We start from the raw sequence: 8,483 nt of genomic DNA, 5'->3' as shown, positions 1-8,483 counted from the left end.
AGCTACTTCTGAAATGTTGAGATTAAACCATTCTGTACTCACAGCTTCAGCTGCTTTTCCCTTCCCTGCCCATCAGCAGGACCATCCCTCTTGGGCTCCTGTGCTGAAGGTGGGTTGCTCCATGTTCCTCCTCCTCTGCCTTTTCTTTTTCTTGCATTCCATGTTTTCTCTTTTTTTCCTCTTTCCAGCCGAGTGATTACTCTGCTTCACCCTTGTGTGGCCACACCTGGAGTATTGTGTTCAATCCTGGACCCCACAGCTCAGGAAAGACAAGGGGCTACTGGTGAGGGTGCAGGAGGCCACCAAGGTGATGAGGGGTCTGGAGCAGCTCTGCAAGGAGGGGATGCGGAGCCGTGGGCTCGCAGCTGCCCCTGCAGCCGGGCTGTGCAGCGCTCCCCGGGCCCCGAGAGTGACAAACCAGCTCAGGTTTGTTTTGAAAACGCAGCTCCGACATCCCTGTGCCGTTTGTGTGGAGCCGGCTCCCGTTGCCATGGCAATGGCACACAGACAACGCTGGCAGATCTCGAGCAGCCGCTTCCCTCAGCGCCCAGCCAGACTGGGAATCCAACTGGCTCTCACGTTCCAGGTGCGCAGCAGAAATCCAACAAAGCCTCTTCCCACCGCGGCCAGCCCACGTTTTAACCAGCACACCCACTCCTGGGGCTGAGGCTCCAGTTCTACATCCCTTTGGATCCACGTGGCAATGCATTTCACACAAGGAGCTGACATTCGACTGCCAGGGCTGAGGGATGAGTTCAGGCAGTGTCAGAAGTGCAGGCACCTCCACCCAACAGCCAGAGAAACAACTCCAGCCAGTCCTAGCTGCCCAGTTTTGGAGGTTTTCAGCAAACAGCCTCTGCCAAAGCTTTCCCGAGGTCGCATGGATCCCACAAAAACAAAGAATCACTGGTGATCACATTTTAATTTCAAAATGAAGAAAACCAAACTGATGGGGGCAGGGTCTTGCCAAAAGGTCAAACCCAGCTCTGGGTGAAACAAACCTCCGTATTTTTCAGCATTTTAATAGCTACAAAGAGCTAAAGATACTTTGAAGTGACAAGAAACAGACACAAGATAATGGTTTGTGGATTTTATTAAATGTTACCATTTTACATTTTCATATATGCAAACCCAGCAACAGTGGGAAATCCAAAGCCTGCAGGACAGAAGAGCTGGTGAGTGAGTGTTCTGCAGCAGTACATACAGAAAGTACAAAAGGTTTTCTTCTCTATAAATCTATTTACTGCCCCTGTTTACAGTTTGCAGTGGATTGAACAATGCTCATTCATGTGGTGGTTTTGGAGGTCCTGAGCCCTCAGCAGGACCCATTTCCTGTACACACACATCTCTGAAGAAATTCTCTGTCTGAAAACTTTCTCCTTTATCCCTATTAAGGAGAATTTCCACATGCCATAAATCTGTCTGCAATCCCTGCTCCAGGAGATACAGAGAGCTTTCAGTAACCTGGCACCCAAGTAGGGAACTTCCAGCTGAAGTGACCTGGCACCCTTCCTTGAGGAGACTGACCACAATACTTGATAGCATCAAATCTTGCTGCAATGAACTAGAAAATGTGAGATTAGGCACTTTATAAGGAGGAGCAGTGTCCTGCTGTTCCAGCTGGCTCCAGCACTGAGGAGACCAGATTTCTGTAGTTTAAATAAAACAGGAAAACAAACCCACAAAACCAACCGGGGCCACCTCTCCCCATTTATGAGAGTGCAGTGGAATTTTCAAGCCAGCCAGAAACAGAGTAATGATACTTATGCCTGAACATTTTTATGCCCATATAGAAACCATAATACTCCAATTGCTCAACCTGTATGAAACCCTGTGTAGCCACACTGGGATTACTGGGATGGATAATCTACAGTTAACTTCCCAAAGCGGGTTTGACTGCTGGTGGCTGTGCATTTCCATCCCTGGAGGAATGCCTCATGCCACTCTCCAGTGCTGCACTGTGCCAGATCAAGCACAAGGCTCATTCCCGTGTGTTTCTGCGGGGACTGGGAGCAGATGAGTCCCTGTTGCTGTCAGCTGGAGGGTCTGCAGTGAGAACAGCGAGTCTGGAGCTGCTCCTGGACAGCCAGATTGGCTCCCAGACGCCGGGGATGGAGCAGCAGCACAGCCTGGGAGCTGCTTCTCTCAACTCTGGTCACCTACCCAGTGGAACTGACCCCCTTTGGAAAGGCAACAGGAGCAGCAAACACTGGAAATGGGCAATAGTAACATATAAACCCAAGGAAGACTCCTGAATTTGCTGAGAAGTGCCAGATGCTGAAGTTAAACTGAAACTGGAGCTGGAATAAACCCCACCCAGCCCTGAGCTGCAGATGCTGCAGAAACCTGCCCCACACGGGCTCTGCACCATCAGGGAGCTCAGTCTAGAGCATGATGGTTTATATGAGGTATAAACACAGAGCTAAGGGCTCTGCAAGGCTCAGGAGACAGAGTTGGGAGGAAATCCTAAACCCTGAGGAACGGCCTTCGAGGAGCAGTCGGGATCCCACTGACGGGCAGCGTTCTGACAAGTGCACGTTTCGCTTTCAGTTTCTCTGTGAAGTGAAGCAGACAAGTAAAGCTCCTCAAACGTCTCAGGAGCCCAGATGCCCTGGCCAGGGGAAGCCCAGTGCTGCCAGCTGAGCCTTTTCCTTGGCCCAAACACGCATTCCGAGCTCCGAAGGCTCCGTGTGCCGGCACAGGGTTTTCACACTGCCCACACGGGGCTGAGGCTGTGCTCCGTGGGGAGCAGGCTACAGCAGGGGACCTCTGAACAGCACAGCAGCACCATCAGCAGGATGGTTTTCCATAGTCCCTTTCCTGCCAGTCCAGCCCCTTCCCCCTAATTCAGCACCAGGGAACTCGAGGAGAGCACAAGGCACTGTGAAAAACAAATTTTGATATCCTGTTACCCAGAACAGGGCAGTTCCCATTGCCATAAAGAGCAGTTTGAACCCTGAGTCACACGTTTAATCTCTTGTCAGAGTGTTTTTGGCCGTGCTGGTACTCACACAAATTCCTGCTTGTTTTGAATCTTGCTGGATCAGCTCCTCTGGCCGCTCGTTTCATTTTAATTACATGGCTTGAGAGAGTATTCCCACCCACCATTTCCCAAAACTCCCACTTTCTAAGTATCAGTGACTGTCCTTTTGGGGTAACAGTGTGAGACATCACACAGTTATCCTGCCATACAGGTTCCTCCTCAGGGACTGCCAAACCATCTTAACGAGGCTCTAACATGCCCAAACCAACCTTTTTCACAGCTGATCATTCACAAAACATTCACAAGAAACACTTGAATGCTCTAAAAGAATATGGTTCCCTGTTCTGAATGAGTTTCCACTGCCTTCTTACTACCTCTTTTCTATGGTAAAATTAGCTTTATAGTGTCTTCTGTTAAAGACAGAAGAGTAGAGTCCTGTGGCAGAATTCTAAAACAAATCTTGGCTTCACAGCAGCAGATGTGCTTCTCTTTAACAAGCCAATAAATATTTTAGGTGACTAGAGAGCTGGGAGTTCTATAATCTGATCCAAGTTCAAAAGCTAAGCAGGGAGTCAACAGGTACCAGGAAACACAACACCCGTGTAGGTGTCTTTACTGCTAAATTAGAGAATGCCAGACACTCCTGTAAAAACCTTCCATTCTGGGCAGTACCTTGAGATGTTATCCTGCCATAGCACAGGTGAACCTGAGAACTGATTTCTGTTACAAAGACTGGTAACTAAAAGTGATCATCAAGAGAAAAATTAAGACATCTAAATTCAGTAGCACTGAGATGAGAAATGTAACCTCACCACATCCTCCTATACTCCAAGAGGTGGCCAAGCTGCTTCATTAAGCCCTTTCAACAGCAAATCACGCAGCATCCTCAGCATTTCCCACACCAAGAGCCTGCCTAGAAAAGAAAAGAGAAAGCGGAAACACAACTTCACAACAGACTCCACAGGCGACTTAAAACAGCAACCGAAACCGCAAGCCAGCAGTGCCCCACGCTTCGGGAATGGCGCGGAGGGCGAGCCAGCAGGGCCGGGAAGGGTCCGGGGGAGCGCGGGGAGGGGGCGGCCGGAGCCGCGGGGCTGCGCTGCCCGTCCGTCCGTCCGTCCGTCCGTCTGTCCGTCCGTGGCGAGTGCTGCCCGGCGCTGCCGCTGCTCCCGGGGAGCGCGGGCCGGGCCGGGAGCCGCGGGCAGGGCCGGGACTCGCTGCCGCTCCCCGCTCGCGCGCCCGCGGTCCCCTCAGAGCTCCCCCTCTCCCTTCTCCCCTCACCTCCCGGTGCGGCGGCGCGGCCCGGAGCCAGGACACCGGAGCGGCCGCCGCCGCTCCCGCCGCCGCTGCCAGGCCCCGTTCCCTCCTTCCCGGCCTGCCCCGGCCCGGCCCCCTCCCCCGGCCGGGCGCGCCTGCGCGGCGGCCCCGCTGCCATCCGGGTCCCTCGGTGCGGTGCAGCGGGTCGGTAGGCGGGAAATGGCGACTGAGCGCTGAGCGCCGAGCGCCCGGAGCGCGGACCCGCCGCCGCCGCCTGCCCCCTCCGCCCGCCCCGCACGCCCGCCCGCCCGCAGCGCGGCCCCGCGGCGCCGCTCCCCGGCCCCCGCTCCCGCAGGTGAGTGACGCGGCGGAGCCGCGCGGGTCCCAGCCCCGGGATCAGGTGGGGGCGCGGGGTGGCCGCTCCGAGTGACCGGCGGGATGTCCCCTCGGGGCCTGCCCGCGGCCGGCCCGCTGCCCGCGGACGCGCCGCCTTGCCTCCCCCCCCGCTCTCCCCCCGCGGCCGCCGCGGAGCCCCGGGCGAGCCCCGGCCGCAGCCCTGGCGGGCCGGCCCTGCCGCGGGGAGCGGCGGAGCGGTGTCACCCCGCCTGACACCCCCCGCCCGCCCCTCCAGGCCGAGGCCTGCGGCGGGTCCCGCCCGCCCGGCCCGTCCCGCGCCCCGGGGCCGGGCCGGAGCCGCAGCGCTGCGGGCGCATCGCGGGCCGTGCCCGCGCGGGTCCCGCGCAGGACGCGCCTGTTGCTGGCGGCGTTGTCGCCGCCGGGGCGGCAGCGCCGGACGCGCCTGTCAGCGGCCCCGGGGGCAGCGGGACGGGCTCGGCGGGGGCGGGTGCCGGGCTCCGCGCTGCCCGGGCAGGGCTCCCGGCGGCGGCTCCGGGGATGTCAGCGCGGCGGGGCGCGGGGGACACCAACTTCGTCGCCGTCGCCGGCACCGGGCAGGACCCCCGCCGTCCGGGGCCGTTGTTGGCATTGCCGGTCCCCGCTGGGAACGCGGCGGAAGGAATTAGCGTGCTGCATACCACATTGATTATCTGCTCGCTCGGTGTTACTGGAGAGCACTGTACAAGCCTGTTGCTCAATTTTATGGTACTTAAGAGCGCTCGAGAGGACAGGTCTGGCTGTTTGTGTGAGGCTGCTTGGGTGAGCTCAAGCCTAGGTCTGTCCAGGGCACTTCGTTCTCTGCGGTGACAGTTGTGATGCTTTTTCTGGTCCCAAGCCTATTGTTTCTGGGAGGGATTTTCCATCGCCTTCCAGATGCTTATGGTGCACTTCTAAAAGTAATTTCGAGTTTGTCGTTATTGTCTTTGCCTTTGTTGACATGTTTCCACTGTTAGAGTAGCCCGTGAGGAGCATCTCTAAGTGTAACTATTACTCTGTTGCCTTGGGCAAGTGACAACCTCTTTTGCCGTTTCTCCATGAGTAAAATGGGGATAATAATACCTTGGAGAGTTGTTACAAGAAGTAGTTAATGTTTGTAGAGGACTTAAAAGACCTAAGTGTTATTAATTAAGCCCCATGACACATTAAGGTAAGAGTTAGCGAGCCAGGTTTGCACATGGATGAACTGAGGCAGGAAGAGATTATGATTTAGCCAGAGTAACGTCCTGGATCTGTGACAATAGCAGAAAACAAGTTGTAACTACTTCATGCTGTAGGCACAAGGGAGCCGTTCTGGATAACAGATAGGATTCCAAGATTACTTGCCCCTCCCTCACCCCCCCTCCCAATTTCAGGCTTTTCTGCTTTAGGAGGTTCTGCCTGTGTGACTTCCAGTTGACTGGATAGCTCCAAGGACACTTATGGCTTGCCCACTTAAAAGTGTTTCAGCAGTTTTCATAACAAGATATATGTTCTAGGATGCAAGCCAAATCCAGACTTAAATTCCATGAAACATTCTCCTCTTTTCCCCTGAAAACATCGTGTGGAACTTAGTTTTGATCCTGTTCCAGTCAGTGCAGTGTGCACTAAAGCTGACATTCCTGATCCATCAAAGTTCTTTATTAAAGAAAAATTCCCCTGTCAGTCTGCCCTGGAGATTGAATGGGACAGTTGGATCGTTTTTCTAAGGATGTAAACATTCCACGTATGCTGGGGCCGTACGTGCATTTCATAATTGAAAGGTGATTTTCCAGCCCCAGCCTTGCACCTCGAGTGTTGGTAAGTCCCTTCCAGGGTGGTGATTCCCCAGCACGAGGATGTGACACTGTCAGAGGCTCAGTAGCATTAAGCAGTTAAAAAAACAGAAAAAGTTGTCAGAATTCAAAAGGGAACAGTCTTCACCTTCCCAAGTTTTTCCATACTGCATTGGCTTTTCTTTGACCTCTTGTAATGCCATGAGGTTGACACCAACAGAAATCGTGTTTGCAGGAGACTTTGGGAATCACATGTGCTCCTTTGACAGATTTCTGTGCCCATATTTCACTCCTGTGGAAGAAACTTTTTTCCACAGGTGTAAGGGGAAGAACAACTTGGGGCACTTGCACATTTTTGTAAAAACCATTCTGGAAGTCAGGCTGAACTATTTTGGCAAGAACTTGCAAGAAAAGCTTGAGCAGGGGGATTGCACAAGAGAAACTCCAGAGTTCCCTTCCTACCTCAGCCGTTCTGGGAGTCTGTAAAAGCAGGATGCATGAAGTAGGGCTGGAATTTGACATAAATTTAAAATTCCTGCGTATTTCTAGACATGAGTGTGCTCTGAGAGGAGCTTGAGACTTCTTGCCCTTTTGGGACAGTGCCTTGGGGTTCCAGAGCACCACTGTGATCATTGCAGGATCACAGCTGGATGAGTAATCACACAACCCTAAAAGTGCCTTTTCCAGGTTATGGGTGTGCAGCTGTGCCCTGTCCAAACCCTGTCTGAGTTCTGCCCCATCCGTGTGCTTTCAGCCTGGTCTCCCTGGGGAAGCCAGTTCTGATGGGTGATGGGTTTTGCACTTTGCTAATGTCGGTGCAGGACCACTGAGGTTATCCCAGAGCTAAAGGCTGCCCCTCGCACACGCTCCCTCTGTGACTGCATCCTTATTCTGCAATTCCTCGGGAGCATTCCTCTCCACAAGTGCCTTTCTCATTCATCACTGACAGTAGATCAGATGTGGTGATTCTTACTCCTCAGAGCCCAGAAAGTAAGAGACCAAGTCTGAATGAATTCCCTTCATTTGCTGGCCCCTGAATCGCTGTCACCGTCTCTTGTGCGTTTTCAAGAGCAGATTGCTTTTTGTCTGTTGTGTACGAAAAGTTCCTGGGGTTCTGCTCCCACCTCTGGGCTTCCCAGCACAGGAGGGACATGGAAGGAGTCCAGAGGAGACCACCAAGGTGATCAGGGGGATGGAGCAGCTCTGCTGTGGGGGCAGCCTGGCAGAATTGGGATTGTTCAGCCTGAAGAAGAGAGAGAACCTTCAGGGTGATGTCGTTGTGGCCTTCCAGGACCTGAAGGAGCCGGCAAGAAAGATGGAGAGAGACCCTTTACTAGAGTGACAGGACACAGGGAATGGCTTCCCACTGCCAGAGGGCAGGGTTAGATGGGATATTGGGAAGGAATTCCTCCCTAGGAGGGTGGGAGGCCCTGGCACAGGTGCCCAGAGCAGCTGTGGCTGCCCCTGGATCCCTGGCAGTGCCCCAGGCCAGGCTGGACGGGGCTTGGAGCACCTGGGACAGTGGAAAGTGTCCCTGTCCTGGCAGGGGGTGGGACAGAATCAGCTTTAAGGTCCCTCCCAACCCAAACCATTCTACAGTTCTGCGATTTGATGTTTGTACATCCCAACTAAATCTTCAGAAAATGCAAATACACACCACAAGTGCAGAGCTGATTAATCAGCTCCATGATGGGTTGTGATTTTCAGGGGGCAGACAGTTCAAATGGAATCATTGCTGGGATCCTGGGAGGGAAGAACAAGCTCTCAGCAGCAGGTTTAAGAGGAGCTCTCCCAGGCAGGATGTGGCCGTGCCAGCCCTACCGAGGGCTCTGTCCCGGGGGAATTCCCTGGAGTGCCACGGAGCTGCAGTGAGGTGCAGCTCTTCCGATTGCTTCAGAGAAACTCACACACACCCCGGTGCTTGAAAGCCTATCTGACATGTTGTTTACATGTTGAGATGCCTAGATGGCCATTATTTCGTGTTTTAGAAAAATAAATATTTGACATTCACAGATGAAGACATTTTCAATAGCACTTGAAAAATTAAGTGGGAAATCATCCACATCTAAAGCAATCAGCTCAGGGGTTGGGTCGGA

General features: G+C 53.8%; 1 protein-coding gene and 1 long non-coding RNA gene across 3 annotated transcripts in view; one reads left to right on the top strand and one right to left on the bottom strand.

Annotated features, from left to right (window-relative positions):
* Positions 1 to 1,075: 1,075 nt before the first annotated feature.
* LOC128813236 (uncharacterized) lies at positions 1,076 to 4,322 on the bottom strand. 2 transcript variants are annotated; one of them, XR_008438967.1, is made up of 3 exons: positions 4,265 to 4,322; positions 3,796 to 3,896; positions 1,076 to 2,881 (listed from the first exon to the last, which is right to left on the bottom strand). It is a non-coding gene; the product is annotated as an uncharacterized LOC128813236 (long non-coding RNA). The 2 variants fall into 2 exon arrangements; XR_008438966.1 differs by having other exon boundaries at positions 1,076 to 2,555.
* A 190-nt stretch (positions 4,323 to 4,512) lies between these two features.
* CTDSPL2 (CTD small phosphatase like 2) overlaps positions 4,513 to 8,483 on the top strand; it is a 33,394-nt gene continuing 29,423 nt past the window's right edge. The window contains exon 1 of the mRNA XM_053988558.1: positions 4,513 to 4,595. The gene's annotated coding sequence lies outside the window, so the exon portion shown is untranslated. The remainder of the gene's footprint in view (positions 4,596 to 8,483) is intronic.

This window comes from Vidua macroura, chromosome 12, assembly GCF_024509145.1.
Source record: "Vidua macroura isolate BioBank_ID:100142 chromosome 12, ASM2450914v1, whole genome shotgun sequence".
Lineage (NCBI taxonomy): Eukaryota > Metazoa > Chordata > Aves > Passeriformes > Viduidae > Vidua > Vidua macroura.
This window is presented reverse-complemented; position numbering and strand designations above follow the sequence as displayed.